Source organism: Chaetodon trifascialis, chromosome 15 (genome assembly GCF_039877785.1).
Source record: "Chaetodon trifascialis isolate fChaTrf1 chromosome 15, fChaTrf1.hap1, whole genome shotgun sequence".
Lineage (NCBI taxonomy): Eukaryota > Metazoa > Chordata > Actinopteri > Chaetodontiformes > Chaetodontidae > Chaetodon > Chaetodon trifascialis.
Genome location: NC_092070.1, coordinates 15972820 through 15999755, shown reverse-complemented (window position 1 = coordinate 15999755; position 26936 = coordinate 15972820). Strand labels below are relative to the sequence as shown.

Below are 26936 nucleotides of genomic sequence, written 5' to 3'. Positions count from 1 at the left end.
AAACGGCCTGCCACTCACTCGACTTAAGGTGGATTAGATGTACTTGCGCTGCTGAAAAAGAGGGGGCCGAGTATGAATTTAGTTTGGGATAAGATAAGGAAAGAGCCAAGCAAATCACTGCTGGTTGTGTGCTTGTATGATAGTGAAAGCAAACACGCAGAAATACTGACTCAAAAATGGCCTTAAGAGCCGAGGGCATGCATAGAAAATGTGATTCTGAATATAATGAAATCCTAATTTTGCTGCAAATTTTCTTCACTTCAGAGCAAAATGCCTTCTATAATGACGTTTCTTGAAGTAGCTGCTTGAAACCTCAAGGCTTCAACTGGTTACACTAGCGTTGTGAAAAGAAATTTCCTCAATGAGACAAAAGTAGATGGCTTTGAAACCATAACACTATGGTTCTTAATCACACCATGTTGCTACATCATAAGCCGGGTCATTTCTGTTAAATCTTAGTAAGCAGATCAGAAACTGTGTGCGCTGCTGTGCGAGATGCTGCCATTTTTCCTGCATCCAAGACAAAGGTTAGGAATGCTAAGGTCAGCAATGCTACAGTTACAAAAGTGTGTGACGGTGACGTCCGAAATCCCCCAATCCCTGAATCCCTTCACTTGTATAACAAAACCAGCCAAGCATGGGAGATTTCTGGCCTGAATTTTTTCAGCCCAGCCTCTCGCCGGCGACACAGACTCTCCTTTCGTGGATGAATCCCACCAAAAGGCTCCATTTCCCTCTTTTCTTTGGTTGGAGGGCCAGTCACAACCCCCCTTTTCACTGCATTTTCACACATTCAATGCATCCAAAATGGTCTCGTTTTCTATCAACTAAGCTTCTTAATTGACGTTTCTATACGGCCAGGGATTAGCTCATAAGAGGGGGTAAAGAAAGCGAGCGAAAGCAAAACAAAAAGAGGAAGTGAACGGTCAGTTGGGGGGGTGGCAGGACACCAAAGGATTACCCCTGTCATCTGTTCTGTGATAAAAATACATCTTCAGATGTGTGGGGAGAAGGAGGAAAGTCTTTGTGAGGCATCCAAGAAAAACGTGTGCTATCAGGCACTTCGGAGGCACCCTCTCTCCAGGAGAGAACAGAGGAAGGCCCCTGCAGAGAGGATTCAGTATTTCCTCCACCAGTAGCTGCAGTTAAGACACTCCGAGGACCTGAAACTCTTTCCATAGGCCTGTCCTCGATGTTCCCTCTCAACGTTTGGCTCGCGCATCACCCGCTCTCCGTTTCTTTATGTTACTTTACACGGCAGTCAACTTCACCCAAGGCCCATTCGTGCCCTAAATATTTTGTCGTCACGTCATGCTGTAATGTTCTAAAGTGTTCTTTCCATTGTTTGCTGACTTGCCAGTATGTTCTATGATTTTCAGTACAAACAAGGAAAGCAGGGCTGTAAAAGAAGGTTTCGTGCTGTTGTGAGATCTCCAAACTCTTTAGAGCAAAGCTGTAGAATGACTAAGCACAACAGGGACTGATATAGTGTATAACCTGCGAGCACACACACACACACACACACACAGCCACAGAGTGCCAGCTGTGCCACTGACGTAGGTGGAGTCCGAGTATCAAGCCAACACAGGCCTTTATAATCGTGCTAGATTTATAGGTGTGGTGCCTTGTGTTCTATATCTAATTACAGATTTTTACAATGATAGCATGTTAAATGAAATGTAACACAAGAGCGTTAGAACCATCGCTTTGACCTAGACATAGCAGCCCGCGCAGGTCTACCTTTTAATTTCACAATCTAAGGTTTCAGCGAAAAGGGCTGATATCCTTTCTCCTCAAGGGTGCAGAGGTAATGTCGCTTGCAGAGAAGCAGACAGGAAAAGTTTTTTTTTTTTTTTATCTTTCAGTCAGTCCTTCCCTCAATCTGCCTCTCATTTCCAGCCTTATCACTCCATTCTTCCTGAGCTCACTCTCTCCTCCCCCTTTCTCTCCCTCTCTGCCCTCTTCTCGCAAAAGGTGCACATTTCTTTTATCTTACATTAGACAAACAAAGGTGCCATTATGCTGCATGCCTTCTAACAATATTTAATTAGGTTAAAACGAGTAGAAAAATGGCGAACTCTGACTCTAGGGAAATTCCGGCTGGGGATGACAGGGGCTGTGGGAGGGGTTTGGTGAGGGTGAAGAAGTGCGAGAGGGAGGAGATGAAAGTCGAGCTCCATCTCTTTTTGATGGATTGGTACCGACAAGGGGGAAACCTAACACTCTGTTTATTTGACCATGCTTTCTGTATGCACATATCATATTAAAAACCACAAGACGTCGGCAGAGGAGTCAGAAGAAAGAGCTCTTTCCTTCCCTCAACAATACCCGAGCTGTTGGGGCTGATTTATGCAGCACAAAGGTCTCAGAGAGGATACACACTTCCATGTGTCACTCACTGACGCTCTCCACTGCCACCGAGGATCTGCGGCAACGCACTGACGCGGCCGTGTACACAAACACACACAAGCATGTGGGCATATGCACACACGTACTGAAATTATCTGTCAGTTGTCGCTATGATCTCCAGTCCGTCACCTGGCAATAAGCAAACAATTATAAAGTTATCAAGCGAGCAAATCCTGGTGAAACCATGATCAAAAGGCCACGAGGTGCAACAGTTAGCCAACTGTAACAAAGGGCACTGCATATCTCGATAAATAAATAATTGCAATGTAAGCTTAGACAAAAGAGGCATGTATATAACTCTTGGACAGAGTGCATGCAGCACATGTTTAGATGCATATTTTCTGCATCTGCATGGATATAAAAGAGACCAAAGCATGCCATTATATTTGTCAACAGCACTGAACATCACAATGCATTAAACTGTGTCAGCTGAGTTCTGAGGCATCCTGTGCTCTCCATGCGCTCTCACATTTGCAAAGCAGATGTCTTGATTAGAGCAGAGCAAGAAAATCTGTCAGAGTCCCCGCCAACAAGACAAGAGACATTAAAATGCACCGAGAGAGTTGTCTTCACAAAAACTGCTGCTCTAATAATGACATAGTATCCCAAAGATTCAACACACAGGAGATCAGATTGTACAATAAATGCATTCAAAAAATACTGGATTCAGTCCAAGATGATTAGCGGGGAAAAGTGAAGACCACCCGTGTTTGCTATAAAAACCAAAAGCAGTATAAAAACCGTGGCTCTCATGTCCAATCACATATCATAGATCAGACTGTTTATGAGACAACCTGTAAAGACCAGAGGCGAAGGCTCAGCCACATGTTTTACTGCTCTGTTTGAATAATCAGGTACAAGTAAAACAAACAGCTACAGAGGGGATGTTTAGCAAGGAGCTCAAGATCCAACTCGGGGTAATAAGTGTTCATTAGTTTTAATAGCGTGGCTCCTGGACCAAATGAAATGAAGACCAGGAGACCACATCCAGCTAATGTAAATAAACCAGAAATCTCCTCCACTGTCTGTCTCTCACTTTCTTTAAGGATTGGATAAGAGGAAAGCAGGAACTGGAAGCTTATGCCGTCCTGACCGAACGGAACAGTTTGTATTCTAATCAGAATGAAAAGCCTTTTAGGCATCGCGTGCATGTATTGATCTGAACTACAGAGGCTCCAAAAGCACACGTCCTCACATCTGGATCTTTAATTTTCTCTGAGACTGTTTTGCTAGTGCTATGCTATCCGTATGCTATGCTAAGACTGCAAAGTGTTAAAACAAAAATGTGCAAGACGCGAGTCAAGGATTGTTTAATCTTCAATAAAAGTTTAAAAAAATACATCTCCAATGACCCATTGCTTATGTTTGAAGCCTACGTTAGTCCATTAAGCAGAGGCTGGTGTTCGGTGGCACATCTTGATTCCACCTGAGCCCGGAGAGAGGCGGTGAGGCGGGCCCAGTGGTCCAGATGGCCCCCCAACACAAGCCTGAACATAAACATGGCTTGGGTCTGGTTGAGGAGAGGGAGACCCCGTTTATTTATGGACATGTCTGGGTCCGGGACACAATTATAGAAAGATAGATAGAGGAGGTGAGGGACAAAGGAAAAGGGCAGGAGAGCGTTAACATGTGGATGGCTTCCAGTGTGGTCAGACAGTTGTGAGATCTGGCCCACCTACACGGCAGTAGCTGCGTTAAATGTGTCCCACAGACTTTCTTATCTACAGACTCAGTCCAATGTACAAACTATAAAATATCTCAAAACGGGGGGGTTACAAGCAACAACTCAACCATTTAAGGAACTCATCGATCTCTCATTGACGTCAGACGCGCCACAAACAAGCCCATGTACCCAGAGGTACTGGCTGCAGGGCGGGAAAAGTAGAGTGAGGGTGTGAGGCCGGGGAATTCAAAGAATTTTCCCGTGTGCTTACCGGTAAAAACCAAGCCCACTGCAGGTTTATGAAAGTATGGCTGAGCAAGGCCCTTTTCATCTTTGCTGCGCTCTCCTCAACTGTATCGGTTCAATCTAGATTTTTACAATAGGGCTTTACAGCTTAATAGCCTGGCTACAGAAACCCAGACATCGTAAGGTGTTTTTATGGCTCCTGTTGCTCTTTTATGGCTGGGCCAAATGTCATTGCTACACTGTACAGCACGGGGGCAGGTAGTTGTACATGAGAGGGACTAGACAGTTATCTTGTTCTGATAATGGCTGCAGGACCTGAGAAACTGTGGTCAGGTTGAGGAAGCGTTGATGAGCAGATCACACACAGTTTGAACTCAAAGGCCGCAGCTTCAACGACGCTTGCGGCGCATTGCGTCACAAACCGTGGCGGCTCATTGGTTTTCTTTCACAAAGCAACCATCCAGCAGGAGAGTTGCACGTTGAATCAACTCATTTCTCACTCCTAACATTGCTTGCATGTTATGTTTATCATAATGTTGCACAGAGGCGCATGTATAGGCGCTGCAAACGCTACGTCTCAACTTTATCTCGGTGACATTGATAGATATCACTGCGGCGGGCGTCTGCTCGTTCTTCTGCCTCAGCGCGAATTCTCTCTGCTCGTCTCGTTTCAGCGTTGTTGCAACATGGCACAGGGCAATAAAACTCTAGGTGATTAGCACAGTGGCCTGACACAGCGTGCACACACACACTGAAGTATAAACATTACACAATCACACCAAACATATGAGCAGCTTCAGCTAATTAAGACCACGCTGCCTTTTAATGCCTGTTTATATCTGACTCTTAAACGAATGCTGCCCCTGGAGCTCCTTCCAAAACAGCTCAGTCAAAAAGCGCAGGAGCTGGCGGGGGGGGGGGGGGGGGGGGGGGGGCGGGGGGGGGGGGGGGGGGGGGGGGTGATAGGGAAAGGTGGGATGGAAATTAGAGTTGGGGGGGAGGGCTGGCAGATCATTTTGCCCCGCAGTGCCCCACAGTAAAGGTTTCCCAAAAACAAGGCGAAAAGAAAAGCGTTGATCGGAAAGGCAGTTCGGCCCCGAGGATGGTGTTTATATAATTTTAGCAAAGCTGATTCATTAGATGATTAAAGAAAACTACGCCGAGGCAGTTTGAGGAGGCAAGATGAAGATTATCGAACGTGCTGGGCTGTTTCAATTTCTTTGATCTTCATGATTCAGTGAATGATTGAACGCGAGCGAGGGAAAGGGGACGTTAATACCTCTCAATCAGTACCATGTGGGGCTTTATTGGTGTGCTGCTGCCATTCTTGCTGCCTTGGCGGGCATGAAGGACACGGAGACCCAGGGGGCAGAGGGACTGGCCATCGCTCGCTCACATCGTTAAAGTCGATAAGCTGGCAGCCGGCGGGAGGGGAAACTTGCCATCAGTAGCCGCCAGGTCCCTGACCACTTTGCTCACTTTTTCCAAAACCTTCTCTCAATCTGCCTCTTCTCCGCGGATCGACCGGACTCAGGCCTCCGGAGCGCAGGCTGGCTGATCTGATGCGTGGCGGCGCAGTTCTGGAAAAGTCCAGCCTCACCTGAGTGACCTTTGCCCCGTCCCTCAGGGCCACCAGGCTCTCCGTCAAGCCTCTGAGTAACAGTAAACATGTAAAAGCAGCTACTTTGACATCAACACTTCCAAACGCACCTCCCTGCCTTCACAGGCCACATGGTGCACATAACACACAATTAATACTGATTTTAGAAATGTCACAGTTGTAATTATGTTTGCTGGTGGATCACCCATTTAATATGCACATTTTTTTGGGTTTCAAGTTGCAGCTTGTATGGACTCGGGGATTAACTGGGAAGGTGGCGTAGGCATATGTGTGCGCGAGAGGGAGAGACAGATGTCTGGAGGAGGTGAGGTTGGCAACGTTTACAGTGGAGGAGTGCAGGCTTTGTAAACGAACAGAGGAACACACACAAACACACGTACCCACCTCACACAAACTCCCCTCCCTCCACCGCACTGAAACCCAAGCTTACAACAGCCGCGCACCGCTGCTAATGCCCTCCCCGTGTGTATATGTTGGCGTTGGGGTGTGCATGCACATGTGTCTATGCGTCTACTCCCGCTACGCTGCGAGCCAAGCTGCAGACTCCCTCTCCACAGCTGTCCATGCTCCAACACACGTGCGCCCCATTTGAGCTGCTGCTGATTGAGAGCTGCAGCGCCGATTGGGGGTAGCAGCATCAGGGGAAGACGTAGTTACTCATTTTCATTGCGCTAGGGTTTCCCCCGGTTTCTAATTGGGGTATTGCCAGTGTTACCGAAGGAGGCCCAGTGTTACAGTGGAGGTTACCCAGTGGAAGGGTGGAACAGGGTTGAGCAGAGAGAGGTGGGGGTGCTGCGTACGTTAAGGAGGCCTGTAAAGGAGCTGCTGCCACTAACAACACCCCATTAACGTCAACCACAGGGAGCACAAAACCAAAAGAAATAGTCACAGAGCAAGGCTCACCATGTAATGCTTTATTGCATTGCTGCAAAATGTGGTTCATGCAACAGCCAGCATATGCATTCTGGGTTTCAAAAGTGAAAAAAAACAAAAAAAAACAGTTAATGAACAAGTGTTTTCCCAAAACCTTGCTCGCCTGCATAGTACAGAGAGACAGCGAGTCAAATGTCAATGATTAACTTGAACAGTAGACAGAGGTTTACCTGTGCCATCAACTAGACAGATATACACTCAGACTTCCTCCTCTGTATCTCTACCAAAGCTCCACCTTGACTCATTCACTCTACCCCCTCTGCCATGTCTCAACATAGCGTCTGCAATAAAAAGCTTGGGAAAAACATGGATCTCTTCCCTGAAGGCAAGTGAGCTCCTACAGTACCTGCCCGCCTGCCCGCCTGCCCGCCTGCCTGCCTGCCTTGGACACGTCTCAGCTCGGCTAGCCCGCGGTAGCTCTTATCAAAAGCTGCAGAGGGATTTAGATGATCAATTGTTATGAAGAGATGAGTAATTGTGGAGAGGTTAGGAGAGATGGAAAAGATAAGCAGCTGGGAGCACTGTTGCAACCATTGACTCCTGTTGCGGGTGAGGAACTGCCACCTTGAAAATGAACGAGACTTGACACAGGTGCTCATGTCAACAAGCTGTGTGAAAGTAAAGTGAGGGCAGCGTCGACTTGCACTTTCACTGAGGAATAAATAGAAAAGAGATGAAATAGAAAGAAAAGCAACAGAGGCAAATAGCAGCCAAGAGCTCTGAGAAGGACACAGTTTGGATTTGATTTTGGGTTTGGGTTAGAAAGCAGGGCGTGGAAAAGAGAGATCCAGAGGAACTGCACACAGTGTATGAAATTATACAAAGGTTATGCAGAGGCCTGTGTGTGTGTGTGTGTGTGTGTGTGTGTGTGTGTGTGTGTGTGTGTGTGTGTGTGTGTGTGTGTGTGTGTATGTGTGTGCACAGCTCTTCAAGGTGGCTAAAGTCCCCTTAGTGACGAACCCAAAAGGAGAAATCTGATTAGCTGCAGATTATGAACACCTTGACATACACCTGCACCAGTGCAAGAGGTGTGGCTATGTGTTTAAAGTACACGCGCACTGTACTGGTACACAGATGCACTTAACCTACACCTTAAGACGCCCTACTGCACATGTGCACGCATGAAATACAGCACAAATGGCTAAACTGAGTGTGAGCGAAACAGTTAATATCAAACACACTGCATGTGCACACAGTTACACAATACACAGATTAACCATTCGCTTGTGATTACAACTCCTTCCTATGACTCTCTCCCATAATCTCCATCTGACAGGAACCTGAATAACTACATACTCTGAAATCTGATTTGCTGAAAGCAAACCGATCAGCGTTCAACAATGCAGTGAGAGGAAACGGAGGACGAGGCCTTCCCGAACGAGCGACCGAGCTCTTAAAAGAAACTGTGACATTCAATATTCAAAAGGAAAAAAAATACATTCAAAAGAGCTGAATCAGTTTCAGCTGAATTTGCAGTGGTCTAATAAAGATCTGAATGCACAGAAAATTCCTTCTTTTTTAAGCTCCATAAGCTCAAACACATGTGTGACGCAACAAACACCAACAGCTATGAACTACCACACTAAGAAGCACACAGGCCTTCTGTGGGAACAAAACCGTAGGTGGCATTATGCTCGTGCCATTCCTGCCACCCAATCAAAAGCTGCCCCACCTGTTCCTTCACCATGTCACCTGTATCTTTCTCTCATTCACTCTGTGTTCTGTAATGTCTGAAGTTCACAGAGGAGGACTGAAGCCAAAAAAATCAAAGAACTTGCCAAGTTTCTGTATCAAGATTCAAACAACCAGTCTGGTTGCTGTTTCACATAACCGCTGAGCTCTTGTGTTTTTGCTTTTTTTCCCCGTCACTGAGCCGCGCTACCATACATTTAAAAAATTATTTTCCCAATTTGCTGAAATTGTTCTGAACTCTCTTGCGCTGACGCACTCAGCTCAACATGAAATGCTGCACTACAGTTGACTCTGCCGGTTCAACAGCGTTTCAGGCCGGAAGAGGGTTAGGAGTGACAGATGTATGATGTGAACAGTTGGCTTTATTGAAGTTCACTCTGGGTTTATCGCTGTCGGCACACACAGAGGCACACGGCCACTTTGATCTTCAAAGGGAGATGAGCAAGAATGAGGGGCAATAAGAAGATAATAATGCCAATCTACATCCATTACTCCACAGATCACAGGGTTATTTCGACATGCAAAGCAGCTTCTACTTTCCAGAGGGGGCACCACGTTTCATGTTACCACATTGCCATCTAGTGGCGAAGCTGGAAACTAACCTTTAGTCCACTAAAGAGACGAATGTGCGGAGCAGTGGTGGAAGTATTCAGATCCACACTGTGAAAATACTCCACTGAATGTAAAAGTCCTGGTTTCAAAACCTCACTCAAGTATAATTGTCTAAGTTCTCATTCTGCACAAAAAGTGTCCCTATCAGTGTTTTACTATCTGCTATGGTGCGTTTAGATCCATGTGGATGTTGCATTTCACTGCTGTAGATGTTTAAGGTTTGGTTCATATTAACTGCTTTATATACAGTTAGTTCAATCCGCAGTGATGCATCATGTTCGATAAAATCATGTTATGTTTGTAGCCTTGCACACTCAGACAAACAGCCTGTTCTCAGCTTTGTGACAATGACTTTTTGGGCTAATCTAGTTCATAAATGAACATTAATCTTTCAGTTTATCAGGACAATTCCACTTCAGAATCACCAAATTTGGAGTTACGTGGTTTTCACTGAACAGGAAGGGTATGAAAAATTGTTAAGTGAAAAGTAACAAGTAACTAAAGCTGTAAGACAAATGTGGCGGAGTAGAAAGTACAATATTTCTCTCTGAGAGAAGCACAAATTGGCATGAAATAGAATTACTCATGTGAGGTATAAGAATCTTGAGTTTGTACTTTAGTTAGAGTTAATGTACTACAGCACACTTCATCTGTAATGGCAGCGTACATTTTCTTACTCATTAAAAATCACAAATCAGTCTATAAAGGCAATCTATGAGGCAACTTTTGTATGTATTTTGCATTAGAATTGACAGATTCCTTTCACTTATGGATTTTAAACAGTAACAAGTTAAAAACAAATGCTAATCAAAGTTACTTTAAACATCATCATCACGGAGGATATCTGAGAAAAGAAAAGTAGCACACTGCTCTATGCACTGAAGAGGACCGGGTCTACCTGTTCAGTCTTATGCAAAAGTGACACCTTGTGGGTAATGTAGTAAACTGTAGCGCTGTAGGATTGTACGCACCAAGAAACAAAAGTGAAGCTCTGTCGTTACATGCAGCCAAACCAAAAGCAGGCAGCTACAGTCACGACCTCCATATATGCTCTTCACAATGCAGAGCCATAACTCTGTGTCCACTGTAATATGAGCTATAAAAATATATTAAATCGCACTGTGCTGCATGTAACAGCGAGTAAGCAAGCAGAGGAGTCTTCCACTCTGTCTCAGAGCAAAGATCAAACTCTGACCTCTAGTGGTGCTTGAAGAAAGGGACATGCTTTTGTTGCCTTAAAGAATGCAAGAAGAGAAATGAAACTTGGACAAGTCGTCCTTCATGTACTTTATCTAATATTTTAATGACCTAAATGACCCAAAAACCTTACAAGGCAACACATAAACCTACCATAAACATAACTATTACAGTGAAAGAGATATTATTTGTCTTATGAACCTTTCACTTATGTTTTAGTTGAGCTGCTTACTTTGTATTTTCTGTATAATTGGAAATACGGTAAACACATTTCTCAGCCTGATATATTCTGTTCCTCCCTCAGTTGCATTGAAGATGCTATCTGCAACTTGTTTATTTAACGTTTCGAATTAATGAAAGAGGTGGGTGGGTTTAAAAAAGCACATTAGGCCAAAACTTGACTGATGTTTGAGTTTCAGGGGATCATTAAAAGGTTTGATGAGTTGTTCAGATAGAAACTGAACAGTGGTATTCTGATTATCTTGTAGATGGTATTAGATATAGAGTTCAGTAAGTCTTTATATAAAGATGGCAACAGTAGCTAAATGGCACGATTTAATGCATTTTTTATATACTGTGTTACTTTTTTCCTACTGTGCAATAGTCCAAGAGTGACACTGCATCGAATGACAAAATGAATTAAGAGTTGTCTTAAATATGTGCGTGGTCAGTGAGGGATTAAATCTATACCAATAATGATTAGTTTAAGTCTTGTTCACTCATGACTTTAATTTCAAATATCACTGGAATGATGTAGACTTAGTTTAATATTGAATTTTGATGATATTCTGTGTAATTTAGGCAAAGCTATTATTTAATGTCTATGAAGAACCTTTATTTTATACATGGGTGATGGAAATGGAACAGAACTGATATTGTTAACAGTCATTTCCCAACACACAAACCGCTGACTGGGGAAAAAAAAAAAAAGTCCCTCATTCAAAGGTTTACAATTAGCGCCACAGATCTTTAGTGGCCACCAGAGGAAATGCAGCTAAGTCAAGGCTCTGTTCTGCTATTGCCTACATTGTCCACAAGGGTGCAGCACAGTCAAACAAATGCTCAATTCCTAACGCCAACTACAAGTTCCACCCTAACGCAGCCTCCTTTCCGCTTTATTTTGAGCAAACTAACTATTTCTGACAGACAAAATGTAACTCAATGGGCTTGTGATAAGATTTTAATCCTCTCAAACGCACATGACACAAAATCCAATCAGCATCAGCCCGCTGAGGAACACAAAAGTCCGTTTCTTTTCCAGAGCCTGTTGATGATGACAGCCTGACGTCTGGACAGCCTCCAGTCAATTTAGCTGTCATTACAGCACTTTGGAACTGTGTGCTTGTCTGTGCCTCTGGTCAGGGACACTGACAGACACTTCTTCCATCTCCACAGCATCTGTCAGAAGCTCAGGGCTCACCGTGCTCACTGCAGCTTGACTGCACGACACACCGGCCTACTAGGAGCATCTGCCTCCCGTCAACCAGCATACAGCTTTTATGACGTGAGAATTTGTCTGCAGCTGCTACATGTTAACAATCCACCTTAATTGTACTTTTTTTTATGTGGACATGGTGTAACTGGACCTCAATCTCCTTTAAACAAGGCAAATAAAAACATGCATGCATTAAGAGCTGTTAGTGTCACACGGATCAGCTACACAAGCGCAGGATTTAACGAACACACACACACACACACACACACACACACACACACACACACACACACACACACACACAGAGTCGTCTGAGGAGCCTGGTGGTCTGCTGTGTCCCGGGGAGGTCACGCAGGAAATTTCACGCTCCTCTTCACACTGAAAATGTCTCCTTTATCCTCCCCACTGAGAAGGAAAAGAAAAGGGAAGAGGAGTGAAAGAGTGGCTCCAATGAAAAAAGACCCAACTGCTGAATGAGGATGGCTTGCGCCTGTGTAGGTGTGACTCGCTGAAAACGCGGGTGCCGTTGCCACGGCGACCCACTCCCATCAAAGCAAAGGTCGAACGTGGTCACAGGTTCGGTGGAATGTGACATTTGTGAGAGCGGGACACAAAGGGAGGAATTTTCCCTCCAAAACGACAGCGCGAAAAGAACGAGCGAGGTCGGTTTGAGAGAAAGCAGCAGCAGGAATGTCTGGAATTTAAAGCATCGCAAAACCAAGATCAGCTTGATTTTTGTTGCGTGCGAGGAAGGTTGAAGAAGGCACCTGGGGGCAACAGAGTGACACACACACACACACACACACACACACACACACACACACACACACACACACACACACACACACACACACACACACACACACACACAATCCATACAGTGTGTGTATTCCAGTGTCAGCCTGCTGTTAGCATCTCTTATTAGCTTCTCTTCTGCAGATTCACAGCATCCTCGTAGTGAGGTGGGTGGTGCGTGCAGCCTTCCTGTGGCTGAATGGAGTGCTGTCTGTCTGCGTCCGGGCCGACAGAGATGCCCCTGTGCTGCACTGTGTGTCTTTGCTGTTTGCTCTGTGTGTGTGTTGAGGGAGCGCGGGGGGAGACGAGCCTGTCCTCCGCCCATCTTTCTTTCACCTCCCTACGCCTCTCCATCTCTCTATGCTCTGTTTCTGCTATATTCCTGCAGACTTCAGTTGTGGCTGTGCTTGGATGGGAGGTCAAGGACAGAAGGGATGGGAGGATTTAAAAGTGTGTCAGATTTTATCACCTGAGAAGGAATGGCGGGCCTTGCGGCGGGAAGTTAAGCTAAAAGGTCTCAACACCTTCTTTGAGGTTAATCAAAGAAGACAAGTGTCAGGCCCAGAGGCATCATTCTGAAGAATCCCCCACTCATGTTCACCACTTCCTCTAAAGCACCCTGCCACACTCTCACTCAAGCACAAGCTGTCTGTCTCCCTCAGCCTCCCACTTCCTGATAACTCCCAAAGCGGTATAACACTCATTTACACACACACACACACACACACACACACACACACACACACACACACACACACACACACACCACCCTCTAAGTTGTGGTTTCCCTGTAGGAAATCAGCAATCTGCTGCCATTACCCCACCGGCATTTACACCTCCTCTCTCCTCCCTCCCTCCCTCCTCCCTTATATTTCTTTACACAAAGCATCTCTCCCTGATGAGCATCATTAGAGCCAGAGGAGACAACTGTTGGTAGGCCAATAGGAGGAAAGCACCACGCAGACTGTGGCAACAGGCCAGCGGAAAACACAAAGTAGCTAATTAGTCTGAAGCGGTGGTCTGGTGTCATGGCATCACAGAGGCCTTTAGCTTTGTGTAGCATGACAGAGATGCTACTCTGTTGTATATTACTGACATAACTTGCTCCATGATGGGAGGATCAGACGTCCACGTTTGGCATTCAAAACACTGATTTTCATCTATAAAACCGGCCAAATTCCGAGGAAATGACCTCTGGCAAAACATGTCATGACAGAGCTTTCATGTCAGATAACTAATAAATTTGGCCCCGTTTCTGACACGTTTCCCTTAAAGCTGATTGCCGTGAGAATCGACCACACAACTTAGCAGCTAAGAGAAAATCACAGATGGAGGGAAAATCACCAAAGCGCTGAGGGAGGAAAAAAAAAAAAAACACTTTACACAGTGCTCCCAGCTTTTCAAAACCTCTCTCCTTCTCCCTCTCACACACACATAAACACATAGGCACAAACACATACACCTCCAAACAAAGGTGCCATTTTACTCAGGAAGGGTCAGCAGTTCTCTCCATCAGACAGGGGCTTGTTCTTGGTCAGAGGCTGCTGCCCAATCTCAGGCCACCCTCCCCTGGCTCCACCGGCCCCCTCTGGCCCCCCTCTGGCCCCCACCACCCCGGAGACAAGCTCCCCATTGTTCCAGCACTACTAATAAATGACAGTTCTCCTGTTCAGACAAACTTTAGAGCTCATTCTAAACACACACACAAACTGAGTGTAAATGGTGCTCTATATGAAAGGATACACAACGGCTTTTTTCACAGCCTGACATTTCTCATGGAGCTCATTAAAAGGTTATCTGACACTAATGATGGAAGGGTATTTTCCTGCGATGTGAGCCTTGTGCCCTGCAGACTTGGTGAGGTAATGCTGAGGGCACATTTGCTGCAAAAACAGAGCGTAGTTAATGCGTAATAAATGTCCCTATTGCTTTCCGTTTCCCTTCAGCGGTCGAAAACGGTCACGACACCAAGACACAGTTCACCGGGGGGGCACGCTGCTCAGTCAGTGTTGTCACCTGTGCGCAACGACACACACGCACCAGATACTGAGCCCGATCAAGGCCAGGAACCCGAGGTGAGACTTGAGCTTAGACATGATAAATCACCACTCAACTTAAGCTCATAAACACACCATTAACACGCTCGACCACAGCAACTCGATCTGTTTACCTTAACCACCGTGCTGGGGACCATCGCTCTCTGGCAGGCCTGTATTTGCATGCCTGGGGGCCTGATGCACATGTCTACCAACGGGGGCCACCAAGCTCCAGCTCTGGACCACAGCATTTGCTCTGTGGGACTGCTTCAGCAGCTTCTGCATGAGGTAATTTTCCAGCACTTTGGACTCGCTTTCATTCAGACAAGCAGGTTTTTAATTTCAAGGAGCAGACTATAGAGCTCTATAGAGTCACTTAAGCATCACTAGTGTGGAAAGAGTGTGTGTCCATTCAGTCTGAAGTGTGTGCATTAGCTGATTTGTCCAGGTAACATTTTATAGTCATGGAAAATTGTGTTAATCATCTAAAACTTGCCAAAACTGAAGGTGTGAGGAGCTCATTATGTAACACTTATAAAACAGATGACAATGCAGGTGAATCTGAGCTCAAAGACGTGCAAGTGATGAGACCCTTCCTATGAAACGTACAGCTTTGTTAAGTGAGTCTGACCCTGGTGTGTGTATGGCTCTCTGCTGCGGTTCACCACAAGCATATCATATGACAGTTCAGCCAGCACACTCAGCCCTGTGAGAGAGCAAATTCCTGCTTTGCTATTCTCAGCTCTGGACCAAGACATAAACACAAGTATCCAAAAAAAAAAAAAAAAAGGCACATCTATTGGAACACTGCTGGTGTCCAACAGACAGTCTGAGTGAGAGGAGCGGGTGTGCGAGAGTGGGCGTGCATGGGCGTATCTGTGTTTATACGGCGCTAACACGGCGCAGGGGTGATGCTGGCAGCGTGCAGGACAGATGCTGGGCGAGCGAGGGTCACGTCAACAGACACGCTCCCGCTCCGCCGTTCAAAAAACAAAAGGAGGAGGAGGAAGAAGAGGCAGAAGTTGTGAGAAGAGGAGTTTGAAAAAAAAAAAAAAAAAAGCCCCAGTGTTTAGTCAAGGCCTGCTCACTGACACAAAGTCTGTCTTTGTCTGCCTCCCAGGGTGCCAGATAAAGGAATTCTTGTGTGTCGGGGGCTCTGACCGAGTTTATTTGACACTTCAGCTCCTTTTGTGAAGCAAGTGTCCCACCGTCAATGCTGGCCATGAGAGTCACTTGGCATTAGACAGAGGGTCCCTCTTCAGTGGAGAAAGGGGGTCTTGTTTGGAGAAGATTTTTAATGGAGGGGGTGTGTGGGGGGTGCTGAGCTGGGGGGGGGGGGGGGGGGGGGGGGGGCTCGGTCTGTGCTCTGCGCTGTATACAGACATATAGTGGGGCTCTGTCCCCTGCCTCAACAATAGGTGGAATTCTCCATTGCTGAGGACGTGGACGGGATTGAGGAGTGAGAGCTGAAGGGTGAAGGAAGAGGAAGGTGGACGCCTCATCAGATAACTTCCATGAACACACACCTACCGTGAATGCCATGCCAGTATGCACACAGTAACATGGAGAGCCAGTGCAAACACTTCCCCCGTGTGATACCGTATGAGGTTCACCAGCGAGCCTGACCACGTGCACCTGTAGGATCCAGCTCCAACGCAGCATCTGAACATCATGCAAATCTGTCTGTGCATGAGCAGCAGCACAGAGCTGATCTCTTCTGCACGCCATGTGTCAGGTAACCCTAATGACTTCACCCGCAACCGTTTTCCTCTCACCTGAATGGAGTCACTGTGGGAGATGTGGGTGGACCACAGGCTGGTCACTGTATCCACACTGTTCCGTTATTTTCGCTGCACCTGGTCGTTCCAAACTTATGACAGGTCGTGGTTCTGGGCTGTGGACACCTGGCACTGCAGGTGTATGGCAACGTCAGGGTAAGGACAAGTCCTCCAGGTGTGTGTGTGTGTGTGGGGGGGGGGGGGGGGGGGTCAGTTTTGAGGGGCAGAGATGCGCGCGTAACAGAATAACGGAGCAGTGAACAGGTGAACCTCAATATGTGGCGCAGATCACAGGTTTGGCTTTTTCTGTCAAACACGCCCCCCTCCACAGACACACATTAGACATAACTCGATAATAGCTGTCCTAATCCCGTGGGAGAGGAGTTTGCTCGTTAAGTGTAATTTGGTAGTGAAGATGTAGGCCAAATGGGTGTGTAGGGAGATAACGACAGAACCTTTGGTCAAAACAGCCATTGTTGAATGTTTTTCATTTCTAATTTCACTTCCCTTCAACTTTATTTAATCGCATTGAAACACAGGGTCTCATTTTCATACGGTTTGTGAAATAATACCTGAAATTAAGTTATGCTGGCTGGGCTCCCTCTGGAGCACCCCAGAACGCACTGGGCTGTAGGCTACTGCACGTTTTTACAACCCAAAACAACAAATTCCTTTCAACTCACTATCACCCCTGCCGAGCAGGAAGAAGTCGCAGGTAAATCTCCATTGCTCACGTACCTGCTGGATGAGGAGATGCGTAGTCATTATCCGAACCGCTGATCATCTGCTGAGCATCGCTTTCAAAATATATTCCAGGGTATTCCTTTCCTTGCGCCAAAATCCGTCGCGACAAATATCGATTTCCCAAAGCATATCACGGGACTGGCCCTTTACGAGCCGGGCCACATGCGTGAAGTATCCCAAGAGACTCGTCTGTCCGCCAAACGGCTTGTCCAGCAGGAGTTGGGCAGCGGGAGTAATGGACACCACTCATCCCGTGTAAGAGACAGTATTTCCTTATATCCTACAGGACGACTCACAGCTCGGGTGCGGAATGCATCAGCTATTGCCATCATCAAGTTTTACCAATAATAATAATGATAACAACAATAATTATAGCTCCTCCACGTGTGTCAGTGCTGTAACGGCAACATTTAATCCCCTTTACGCGTCCAAAGTATCCTTGCGTAAACTGACCGGCGCTGTGGCAAATCACGCAGATCGATTAATTATTTCCAATTAGTAACAAAAGAAGCCCGTCCCTCCTCACGGTCCAGCGCGGTGATGGTCTCTGCTGGAGCTCCAACTGGCGTCTCTGTCGCTGGTACGATGCGCTCCCGTGAGGAGCCTGAGCCGCACTGAGCCATAGTTGGAGCAGAGCAGCGCAGCACATGCTGCTCTAGGGCAACGTAGGCGCGCAAGGCATGATGGTACGTGGAGTTTATTGCTGTCGCTGCCAAATATTTGAGAACATAACAGATTGGGGAAAAAAAAAATTATAACATTATAAAGTGGCAGTGATGTATAATTGAAAGTAGTGTTTAATTCATTTTGGTTACAGTGGAAGAAAACATGTGAGCGTGATAATGAAATGCTTCCACTTACACTATTTTACAGTAAATCAACAAAGTTAAAATAAAAAGTGCTCCTGGCTTTATCAACCATCTCAGTTTTGGTGATAATGTCTATTATTACTAACATTAAGTTTATATTATTATTATTATTATTACTACTACTACAACTACTACCACTATCAGTAACAGTCAAGTAAGGTCTTATGTCATGAGTTATAATCTTGCTGCCATCACTCATCGGGTGTCAGCTTGATCCCAGGTTGCGTGTGAGCCCTGCGTGAGCAGTGTGAGTGAGTAATAATGATCATCTGTCGCTGTGCAGAGATACAGGGATGTCGGTGCCTTGAATCACCTTCCCATGAATGAATCTCTTGTCTTTCCTACCTCACTTTCATGTCCTAACCACCTCCAGGCTTGCTTGTATTTCTGGGATTATAGCTTCCCTTAAACATCAAAACAAGGAGTGGATTCTCAGGAACGGAGTGCAGCCTCAAAGACTAAAATTAGAACATAGTTGGATTTTCAGGAGGTCTGTACTGAGAGAGTGGAATGAGACTACTGTATATAAGACTATGTGAACTATGGCATCCACTTTGATGTAGTATGGCCAGTGACACTTTGATTTACTCTGACAGCATATTTTTTAAAAAACCCACTTTTCCCCATATAGAACTTACAACAAACTACATTTTAAAACATATAATTTCTATTTACTTAGGAATTTAGCTCTTTTAAATTCCTGCCATACGTCCTTCTTATAAGTATTATACTGACTACATGGAGTTAAAGTGGCCTTATCCTCCACAATTACTGATCTCCAATCACAACACACAGGTTGCACTGCACCCTGAGCAGGTGAAACTCCACTCCACCTTTTCCTTTACTCCACATTTGGCCGTGCTCCAGTACAATCCTGGAGTACCTGAATTGCACGCGATTCTGTCAATTGCAGGTACTTGATGGCTTTCTTGTGTGCCGGGGTTGAAAAGTTGCTGGAGGTTTGCGCACACAGCATTGCGTGACTAGAGCTGGGGATGAAAACACAAAGACATTGTTTTCACTGATCAAACCCCCTTTATAGTAACTCAACAGCATTCCTGTCTCGCATTCCTAAGCCACCGCTGCTGTGTGAAGGGTTTTTTTTCCATAATAGAAAGAAAGAAAAGACGGTTACAAATATTCATCTGGTTCACCTTGTTGACCTTGCTCCTTGCACAAAAGTCACTCTACTCTCATAGCTCATTAAGCATTAATCACGGCCGAATTTAACAATAAGTAGAGGTAATTATCTTGTACAGGTAATTATCTTTTATCTGCAACAATGTGATTGACAATAGAGCAAGCAGTTACTCCTGCTTTCATGCTCAGCCCAACCACAAATAAAACGAAAATGCATGATTTCTCAATGTGTGCATGTGCTTAAATGCATGCATGTCTGCAGGCTCGCCTCTGTGTGTGCGTGTGCACAAGCGCCTGCAAGTGTGTGCCCACTTTGTGCATCCTCCTCCTCCACGTCTCTACTCACGCCAGTGCGTCAATGTAGGTATGCGCTAATGTGCACACAAATGTTTTCCAGATTGGTGTGACAAGGATAATCATATCCAGAGAGCACAAAAGCATTCTGAACGCTGCTCGCACAGATGGGAGGAAAAGGGGGAAAATCCCTCAGAGAATCCAGGGGAAACGAAGCTGACCGAGTGAGGAGAAGGTTCAGATTTTTTTTATTTTTTTTTAACAAATTTCTTAGCGTATACATCGAGGTGCACAACAGCAAAGTGAGTGCAGGAATGCAAACACGCATGTGTGGAAATGTACTCTGCCCAAAGAGCCCAGACAAGCAGCACAGTGATCACCTGGTAGTGGTGAAACAAATCTAATATTTACTGGAAGCGATGACCTCTACGACTCTAGCTTTCAACATACAAAACATAGAGAGGAGGACAATGGAGTCAGTCATATCTCCAGTGTGTGCTCTGAGAGTGATTAAGATTAGAGGACATTCATTACTGGCCCGGCTCAGACAGAGAGGGGCTTCAGAGCAGAGCTCTTGTGTTGGACTGTTTGGATGTCCTATCCCCTTGTATCTCTTTGACTACCTCCAACACAAGGCTCTATTCAACCAGACTGGGAACAAATGTTTCCTTATGTGGCTCTGAGTGCCCAAGCTCCAGCGACAGGATAGAGAGCAAGAGCCTATGAGACCGAAAGACAGAGAAGGTTACAATAATGCAGGCCATACTGTAGCTATTTAACCACTCAGCCCATCTTATAGTATGATGTGAGCTATGTTATTATGTTGGGGGGAGGTGACATCATGGAAACGAAGGAGTAGATGAGAAATGATAAGTATTTCCCAATGACAGCATGCCCTTTCACTGGCATGGCCCCCACCACAGGCTCCCTCACAGCCTGCCACACTTGGTTTCCCCTCCTTATTTTCCCACTCTCCCACTTTTCACGGGTGTTATTATTTCTGCATCCGCCTGGGAATTAATTCGGTAAATATCAGCCAGGAAACCTGAGGTTGGGTTCCATGTTGGCAGCTCGTGTAATTTCATGTACGGCCAATATGCAGACTTCCGTCAGGTTTTTGGCCCCTCCATGGGAACTAAAGCTAAACAGGGGTCACGGCGAGGTTTCAGAGTGACGTGGTGGATGATTAGTCATGTGAAAAGTGGTTAAAAAAATGCCTTGTGCTTGCTCTATATAATAAGACATAATGTGGCGTGTACCTCTGTTCTATAGAATCACACAGGATAAAGAGCTAATCCTCTTGTGCTATGAGACTGATAGAGCTGGACTCCTTCCAGCACCTCAGGGAGTCAGATCTGTGGAAGGGAGGCTCTCTCAAAGGAAACCATGTAATCGATGACCCCCCCGACCCTCCTCCCCTTCTCACTCTGTTGTCCTTAACATTCGATTGTTGCTAAAGAAGTAAAGATTTTGGTAAAATCCCCTCTTTTACCCCTCGCTCCCTTCAGGCCTTTCCCCTCTTGTCCTGCATTGAGATGTCAAACTGCAACAGGGGTTCTGATGTTTACTCAAACATGTTTTCCCACTTAAGCAGAAATTAAATGAACTTTTGGCCTGGGCTGGCTGCACAATACCACTGACATGTGCATGACTCATTCCTCCTTCTTCCCTAACACACGCGCACACACACACACACACACACACACACACACACACACACACACACACACACACACACACACACACACACACACACACACACACACACACACACACACACACACACATTCACGCACACACACACACTCACACTGGGCAAAGCAGGGGAATATCTTTGGACAAACACACCCTTCCTGGAGAATTACCATGGTTTGACCATGAGAATTTTGAACCTGCCGGTGCTTCGGTTTATCGGGTGTCTGTGTCAGAGAGCACACGCTGCAAACATCAAGCCTTGGTATGCAAATTTTGTTTACATGAGTGTGATTTTTTTTAGAAGTGAGACATAAATTTTAGCTTCGAAAGGGGCCCGTGTTAAGGTTGGTTTAAGGTTAAAAGTTGAATTATGAAATGGTGAAGGTGAGGCTAATGGAATCAAATAAAAGATCTACTGTGAGGACTAAAACAAGCATCTGTGATCAGCACGTAGGTATATTCAATCTTCTAGGTGTGTATGTGTGTGTGTGATCTCAGTGGCAGGCTGTGTGTAGGCAGCTGGGAGTGTGGCAGGGCTATGCGTGACTAGGAGAAATACACCTGTCTCTGTGCTCAGGTACGGAGGGGGAGCCGGCACGCAGGGGCCTGCCAGCCGAACAATGCTCCCTATTGTACCTGCGCTCTGACTGCAGACGCTCGCAGGAGAGGAAGCCCTGAGCTCAGTGTGTGTGTATGTGTGTGTGTGTAGCTCTCTCTCTCTCTCTCTCTCTCTCTCTCTCTCTCTCTCTCTCTCTCTCTCTCTCTCTCTCTCTCTCTCTCTCTCTCTCTCTCTCTCTCTCTCTCTCTCTCTCTCTCTCTCTCTCTCTCTCTCTCTCTCTCTCTCTCTCGTTCTCAGCTCACACAATCACACGACACACACAGTCAAATTATTTATAGTACACATATTGTGCTGACCGCAGGCGCCCCGGGCTAAATCCCAATAACTCTGACTTTTACACGCAAGCTGACAATCAGAGCTGTGACTGACAGGTTTGACTTCCAATGGAAGAGAAGAGACCGAGTACTGGCAAAAGGACAAAGGTTGTGTTGGGTTAAACGCAACTGTCATTATTTGCTTGGAAGCAACATATGATATTTCATGCTTCTCATTAAAGGGTGTTAAAACAAATGCTAGAATCTAAAAAAAGCCTGGTATGTAGGTCCAGTGTCTGCATTTAAAAGTTAATCATGATTAATGTTATTGCTCCACAGCTTACACACCTACACAGAGATAAATCAGAGGTGTTCCCGTAAAGGTCTATCATAACAGATAGCACTAGACTTTCAATATAAAGCCATGGTGTGACTATTGTTAAGTGATCTACTATCAGTCTAACACCAGCCCAGGTTTTTTTTGAGGCTTTTGTTCTTGGCACAGATAAGGCAACCTTCAGATGGAGAGCCAAGATACTATAGATGTACAGACAGCGGGAGGCAGACAGTCAGGCAGAGACCCGGAAAGCGAGAGAGAGAGGCCGCCTGTCGGTAAATCAGTGGGCCTCTCTGCGGTTTCCACAACAAAGGCTGACTCTCATTTCGTCTTGATTTGTTGGCCAATTATGATGAAAAATGAACAGGGCAACCGCAAAGAGGGGTTCGGGGACGCGAGGGAGCGCTGAACATCTGCTTTCAGAAGTTTGGGTTCTGGGTTGAGCCCGGACGGACACAAGTACCCCTTCTGTCAAACAGAAACCCCATCTGTGGAACAGCTGGGGTCGGTGATTTGGTCCCATTTGGTGTATAATGGGTAGCCACAAAAGAGTCCGAGCGTCTTTGATCCCATTATCTGGAAGTCACGGAGGCTTTCTACACCTCTTTTTAAGTGCTTGCATGGAAAGCTGCAGTGAAAATGGCATCACTTAGTTATCTATTCCTGTTAAATTCCTTGACGTATGTGTGTGCGTGCGTGTGTGTGTGTGTGTGTAAGACACCAGCGGTATCTTACATGACTATGACTGTGTGTGTGCGTGTGTGCTCACTGACTAACGCAATACAGACTTCATAAAGGTAGTATTGTTAAGTTGCGTGCGAAGCTCATGCTTTAGGCTTTGGGTCCCCGCCCACCACTGTAAACCACGGCCTTTTTTTCCTCTCCTTTTTTTCCCTTCTACACCTTCCCCTTTCTTTTTGTTACAGGTAAACATTTGATGTCCGCACGCAATCCCCAGAGAGTCTCCTCCCCTTGTTCTCTCCTCGGCTCCCTGGCTTCCACTCAGCGTTACTCACACTCTCACACACACACACCTCTCTCTCTCTCTCTCTCAGCCATGCACACACAGACACGCTACCCTTCCCTCCCCATTCTTCTGGCATTCCTCTCCTCACTGACTCAGCACCTGTTTCCTATGGAGGTTATTAGGCTTGTCTCACATTCTCTCCGCTGCTCAGTGACTTATCAAATTTCTGCTCGACTGTCCACTATCAGTTCCTTTCTGGCAGCTTCGACCCTTTGCGCTTTTTCTGTCCTTGTAAACTTCAAAAATCTAGTTGGAACCAGTTGTACTGCAGCTTCTCTGGAAATTATTTTGTCATGATATGTGCAAAAACAAGGTGTTTCCTTTAATAAAAGAACCTGGAATCCCCTATTTTTACACCACACATGAAACATTAGCATTGTGTGAAGCCCCGAGTCATTCAAGCCATGCCAAACTTGACCTCCATTACTGCACCACTGACCTCAGAAACAACCAAAAGGACTGACAAGAATGACTGATTTATTTCCTCCGCTCACGCTTTCTCTGTGCGCCCATAATGAAAATGCAAGGAGCCTTCAGAAAACACGATCTATATGCTCAGTATGTACATACAGGACAGACAGCGGGAGATTTCTGAGATTTTAAAGGCTGCCCATGGAGTTTATGCTTCTCTATGTTTGCCAAAAGCAAAAGATTTGTGTGACAAAGAAATAAATAAATACACGCAGGGGGTTGCAGCTCTCACAGATGCAAAATGGAAACAATCTGTTCCATGAAACAGACATTAGAGACGCTCCAAACACGAGCTACGTCTTTGCTGTTGTCTTTGACCACATCTCACGTCCTCATCAGCTCCGGGAAAACTTCAAATACACTTGTGGTGTGTGTCTAACCAAAATAACTTAGCAAACTAATTTAATCTAACCTGCCTCTGTAAAGGAAGAAGAAAAAATAGACAAATATTAATAAATTAGGTTTAGTATCTGATGACAATGGGGATTTGCAGGACCGCTACAAAAAATCCATTTTGCATGATATGATGCAAAAATATGTGAGCATAAGTCTGACTCCTACTCCACGACGATGGGAGCATGTTGGCTTCATTCAGCTCTTTAATTGATTCATATCATACAACAACAACAGCACGTTTCAATCACTTCAAACTTATGTAACCATTACTTTGCTGTTTCATGTGTTGTTGCTACATGGTTCTGAGCACTGCTAATACAAAGACAATGTGTGTGAATAACATCCAAAATATTTATTGGTGCGTGTGAATGATTGTGATCTAACAGATGTTGAACACTGAGGGAAGGTAATAAAACAAGTCCAAATCTGGTCTGTGGAGGCCAGCTCTGCCAATCTCAGTCACGCACATCCCTCGAGCTGCGCTGCACAAACTGAGGGAAGGTCTGACTGGTTCTGACACATCATGGGCAACCATCATGTCCGAGCAGAGAAAAACATGATCCTCAGCAGCAGCACATATGTCTTCAATCAGAGCTAATGAACGTATGGGCAGGGAAGAATCTTTTTAGCTTGTTAGCAATATCAAATACACCCACACATGGATGCATGTCTGCACAAATACTCGCGTGCTGCCTATTGACAAACCCAGACATGAGGGTTAAGTTAGTGCATGAGGACTTACCCAGGACTTACAAAACATATAGCATTGTTCCTGTGCAGGGATGATTTAGTGATTCCTCTAGTTTAAGGTTACTTTCCGAGCGTGGCGTTCAGCTGAGTCCTGCCTGTTCTTTTGATTTGGAAGAGTCACACTGTCAGAGATGTCCCATGTAGGCATAAAAGAAATTATTTCAATCCCTACATTGTTGTGTCTCCTATGATAATTGTGGCCGCTGCCCTCTTTCATCGGGGGGCTTTTGGCTCCCTCCAACCAGCCCAATTAGCGGCCCCGCTGAGGTGGAGTGCATTGTGCAAATACAAACAATTACTGTACCAGCGTGAGCAGCTCCCATCGGTAGCCTGCAACAAGGCTATGTTAAGTGAATATTAGATTTGTTGTGCCCACAACAAGTTACCTATTGTTGTGCTGGCCTTTCTGCCGCTCTGGAAAAGCCATTCAAACAAGATAATCTGTCTGCGTCTCGTCATTGCAGCGCGCCGTTTCCCCGTGCGCGGACAAAGCACTGAGACAAAGGGGCTGTTTGATTGGGAATATGAAGCAATTGGTGTGGGAGAATAAAGGGATACTTCTTACAGTCTCCGCTGTTTGTCAATGGACCCTCCATGCAGGCACAAACACTGATCCAAACGAAGACAGCAGAAACTCTCACCCAGCTTTTCCAAACCCCCCCATGTGTCTTTCCTCCTCTCAGCTCAGTCTTGCTGTGTCCTGTCTGTGTCTATTGTTTCATGCCTAGTTCATCTGTTGCTCTCTGCTCTCTTTGGGAACAATTGTTTTGTCCACAAAGCCAATGAATGTCCTCGATATAAGGTGTGACAGTTGGGTCAAGCCTGTGAAAGAGCTGCATTGTCCTTCTTCACACCGCAAGGTGTGCTTGGAGACAAACCAACAATGTGGCACAGTAACGATGAAATACGCTTTCTGTGTAAATTCGTACCACATGGCTGCTGAAGGAACCATTGTTCCTTTTCATTACCCGCATTAAGTGGTTAACAAATATTTCAGTATGTATCCATGAAACCAGCGGTGGAAGAAGAATTCAAATCCTTCATTTAAGTAAACGTACTAATAGCACACTGAAAACATTCCGCTGCAGGGAAAAGGTCTGCGTTCAAAACCTCACTGAAGCAAAAGTAAGTAAGAATTATCAGCAAACTGTACTTAAAGCATCAAAAGTAAAGTACTCATCATGCAGTAAAATGTCCCCCGTCAGTGTTTTTACCATCATATATCACGTTTTTGGTGATGTTGCATTTTACTGCAACTACTTTATATGCTGTAATTTACTCTACAGCAATGCATCATATTCTAAAACATCATTATATGTTTGCAGTGGCGCTATCCTGTGAGAACCACGCATCTCTCAAAGTCAACTTTTCACAAGAAAACGCCCTGTTTTCAGCTAATCCAAGAGCGTTTTAAACAGTTTATTTAGTTTAACAAGGAGGAGAATTTTCTCAACCCATGAAGGAGCACTTAATCCTTCAGTTTAGCAGGAAAATTCAGATTCAAAATGACTAAATTTGGACAGGACGGGTATGAAACATTGCAATCTGAAAAGTAATATGTACCTAAAGCTCCCAGACAAAAGTAATGGAGTAAAATGCGATATTGAACTCTGAGTTGTCATCGAGCGGAGGGATAAAGTGGCATAAACTTAGCTACATTCCAGCAAAACACAGTCATGCAGACGATGCCTTTTGGAAGCTGGAAGGCTGATGTAATGCTGCCTGATGTCTTCATGCTCTACCATAGAGCCATGAAGACAATTATGACTATTACAGATGTTATTCATTTCATCTTTATTATATTAGGAACCATTATTTATTTATTCATTCTGAAGCAGCCGTTGCAGCTTTGGTCCGACACTCCAGCACATTAACCGTAATGTCTGACCAACATGAACATGACATCCAGTCCCGCAGGCGGTG

The 26936-nt window shown here is 45.4% G+C and overlaps 1 long non-coding RNA gene across 1 annotated transcript in view; it reads right to left on the bottom strand.

The window, feature by feature from the left end:
- The window catches only part of LOC139343025 (uncharacterized), a 52588-nt gene extending 34811 nt beyond the window's left edge, over positions 1 to 17777 (bottom strand). Inside the window, exon 1 of the long non-coding RNA XR_011603085.1 lies at positions 17156 to 17777. This is a non-coding gene — a long non-coding RNA (uncharacterized lncRNA). The remainder of the gene's footprint in view (positions 1 to 17155) is intronic.
- Between the last annotated feature and the right edge of the window lie 9159 nt (positions 17778 to 26936).